The sequence below is a fragment of the Triticum urartu genome, chromosome 3A (genome assembly GCF_056163025.1).
Source record: "Triticum urartu cultivar PI428250 chromosome 3A, HENAU_Tu73, whole genome shotgun sequence".
In the NCBI taxonomy this organism is placed as follows: Eukaryota; Viridiplantae; Streptophyta; class Magnoliopsida; order Poales; family Poaceae; genus Triticum; species Triticum urartu.
Genome location: NC_141875.1, coordinates 299,088,410 through 299,092,410, shown reverse-complemented (window position 1 = coordinate 299,092,410; position 4,001 = coordinate 299,088,410).

Sequence of the window (4,001 nt, the reverse complement as noted above, 5' to 3'; positions counted from 1 at the left end):
GTGGAATGCTGGCAGCAGAAGTTAAATATCCGAATTGTGCCGTTAGACATTTGAGGCAGCGAAAAAGACCGTCATCCAATACATTAACATATGCGATTTGTGCGTCCGCTTATGCAGTCCACATAGGCAGAGGGACACTATGCATCGCAGCCAGTGAAACGAACGGAGGTCTTATGCTATCAACGTCAGAAGAGAGAAAAGGGAAAATGGCGTGGATTCGATAGGGACCTTTTTCATCTCCCACACACAACCTTCTCTTTGATTTTTGTCTTCCCATTTCCCAAGCTATGGTTCAGGCTGCCGCCGGTGTCGTCCCATCGCTCCTCCGACGCTGGCCACAAAAGGAAGGTAGGCTTCTCCACATTTCTTTTCCTCTTGATGGCACCCTCGTAGTAGTAAGGTGTGGGCAAGGTCGACGACGAGGCTGCGGGTGCCGGGGACAACCTTCTCCAGGTGCGGCTGCTGCCCCTCCTCGCCTCCAGATGCAACTTGACCGGCTGCGTGGGCGGGGTAGCCCTCTTTTGCCGCAAGGCCGACGTCGGCGCAGGGACGTGGCGGCGCACGTCCGTGGAGATGCCTTCCCGCATGTGGAGCTCGTCGGGCGACGCTGCTCAAAAGATCGCCGCCACAACCACCTCGAGCCTTCCGCAGCTTCGCCCGTCTTCTAACTCTTATCGCCGCCTTGCCGTCGGGGCCATGGCGGAGAGCAGCGGCACACCTTACTACTATGAGGGAGTCACCAAGAGGAGAAGATATGTGGAGAAGCCGGCCTTCCTTCTGTGGCCAGCACCGGAGGAGCGATGGGACGCCGGCGGCGGTGGCCTGAACCCTAGCTTGGGAAGTGGGAAGACAAAATCAAAGAGGAGGTTGTGTGTGGGAGATGAAAAAGGTCTCTATCGAATCCACGCCCTTCCCTCCCTCTCTCTCTCTCTTTCTCTCTCGGCGTTGATAGTGTAAGACCTTCGTTCGTTCCATTGGATGCGATGCACAGTGTCCCTTTGCCTATGTGGACTACGCGAGCGGACGCACAAGTCGCGTACGTTAATGTGTTGGATGGCGGTCTTTTTCGCTGCCTCAAATGTCTAACGGTACAACTCAGATATCTAACTTCTGCTGTCAGCATTCCACCAACCTCACCCCCACCAACCCTAGCACCTTTGCGCTCTCTTTCTTCACACCTCCAGTCCTCCACCCACCCTCGCTTCCCAGTCGCGTACGTGTGCAGTTCACACCAACCCTTAGTCTTCATCTTCATGGACTTAAATCTGAATATATTTTGTTTTACTACATTATCTGAACTGTTAATTTTGGGGTCTGCTACCAGGCATTGGGTTTAAATAGTTTTCTTAAAAGTTGTGTGAAATAGCGTTTATTCCAAGAAATTGCAATGAATATAATGCTAATTCCTTATATATTTTTATTTTAAAAATTGTTCCTCAACACTTCAAACTCTGCATTTTTACAATTAACTCTTAAATCGGAAATTACTTGCCATGGTGATGAGGACATCAATACCATTGTTACACCCACAGCCCCTACTGCTACATATATTGGACCAATTACTAGAGCTCGCACACGCCAATTAAATTATCAGGTACTTTCGTTTCTTGGTAATGATTCTAATGTTCATGAGAATATGATGCTGCCTAAATTGAATACATTTGTTTTGCTTACAAATGAAGGGCCTGGCATGGAAAAGAGGGATGAACACTGGAGCAAGACCAAGCATGGAGATGATGGCATACGCAAGGGGAACAAGAACGAAGTTGCAAGTGATGATTTCAGGACTTTGAAGCCACCATAAGGAGTGCATGAAGTCTTGGACGAAATATACAAGATGTCACTTCATAAATTTCGTCCAGAGGCTATTCTAGGTGCCGCGTCACATTATTATTGGGTCAGGCCCATGTAATTTCGAAATACTTAAGTATAGGTTGTTTTAGAGTCCGTATGTGTGGGGAAACAAGAGTTAGGGTTGCTTTCGGACCCCTCCTCCAAGGGACACAAAATTCCCCCTTTTTCTCCATATATACAGCCTTAGGGCGTCGTTTAGACTTTGAGTTTTAATTAGTTAAAAGTTAGCCACTGTTGCAACTTTGTGTACTTCGTTTGTGTCCAACAACCAGACCAAGACCGCCTTTAGAACCTCACTTTTATCAACACTTCATATATATTTGCAATATTCAGATTGCATTATCATATTCTTGCTTGTTCTTCAATTGCATGCAGGAATAGACCTTCATGGTCGGGCTGATCGTGCTTCCGGCATCGTCAGTAACCTCCGGAGATTGGTTTAGCGATTGTTAAGGCGCAACATCGTGCACATCTGTAGTAGGTTTGTCAAAGTCGTCTCCACCAAATCGATAGTTATCATCTCATGGAAAGATCAGGACACCTCGCCTGTATCAAGTGGTATCAAATTTACAGGTTGCTCGGTGAGATTTTCCAGTTTTTCGTAGTTTAGACCGAGTCTGTTCTTCATACCTATAGTGCACGAAAAAGCCAAAAAAATTAGGGTTAGTTTATCATATCCGAACCAATCTGAGCCTTTGCATAATCTTTTTTGGGGTTTGATTTGTTGAATTTGTGGTTGCACCGTCGTGTCTAGTTGCTGGTCTTAGCGTCTAGTCCTTGAGAGTTTCGAGTTCTATCACAGTTTGTCACGCCGCTGCCGCACCATCTTCATCGTTGCTGCCATATCCCACCACCGCTGCCATATCCCACCACCGCTAACATATACCACCACCGTTGCCATATCCCACCAACGCTGCCATATCCTACCACCATATATCCACCACCAATCCGAGTTCTTTTCATATTAGGTTTGTTTTCGAGATCCATCTAATTTTCGATTCATGTTTCCTTGCCTGAGTAGGTTTCAAAAAAAAAGAGTCTGGAGACCCTCGGGCAGTTTTTAGGCCAAAATTTTGGCACGCGCAAATATTTTTCCCTATCTTGTTTTTAGGCTTTTCTGAGTCTTTTGAGACACTCGCCATCATAGTGATTTTTTGTTACACTTTTTCGTCATCGCTGCCCTGATTTCTGGAAAAAAAATAGTCAAAAACAATTTCGTGCCTATCTTGTCAATTTGACTTGGGAAGAGTTTTGAGACACTCGCCATTATAGTGATTTTTCGCAAAAAAAAGAGTAGCGCAAAAAAAGAGAGATTTTTTTTTCCAGTGGGCTTTTCCCTTGTTTCTGTGCTGCGCCGTGATTTTGGTAGTGTTCTAGGCTCGCGTCTCTAGTACGGTCTAGCCTAGGACCAGCACAGTACCGTTGTTGAGCGTTTATTCAATTTTGCATCTCTGAATTGATTATTACTGACCCTTTTTGCTACCATATTATATGCCTTCCCAGCTCCACATACATCTACGTCGTGCGTTTGACTCTCCCTGGTAATTGCTTTATCCAAGCTTTGAGATTTTTGACTACAACGGTTGCCAATCACCACCTGTCACTTGGTAAGAACTGGTAAGAATTTGAGATTTGCTTGACGGATTTGTGACAAACTGCCACTTTCTAGTAGTCTGTAGGATCATATTCTTGTGTGTTTCTATTGCTGCTAACCATGGCAGGGTCACAAGCCGAAGAGATTGACTGGGAGAACATGACGAAGAAAGAGCTTCATGATAAATTTCAGTAAATGTTAGGTCAACAGGTGGAAGACGTGATGGCCAGCTTTGGAAAGGCACTGGAGAGGATTGATGACATTGAGAAGACAGTTGACGCCAAGTTGGACGCCAAGTTTGATGAAGTACTCGCGCGTCTACCACAACCATCAGCGGCCTCTCCTGCACCATTGCAAGAACAACAACCACCACCTCCATGTCGCGAAACAGCCCTTCGACGAGCGATCCGTGTTCCTCTTGAGCATGGCCAAACTTCTGGTGTCGCTGCTACTACTGTTGATGCTTCTGTGGATCATGCTGCTGCGGAGGAGGAGGACGATTACGTGCGCGATTATGAGGATGAGGTTGATCAAAATCAGAACTACGTGCAAC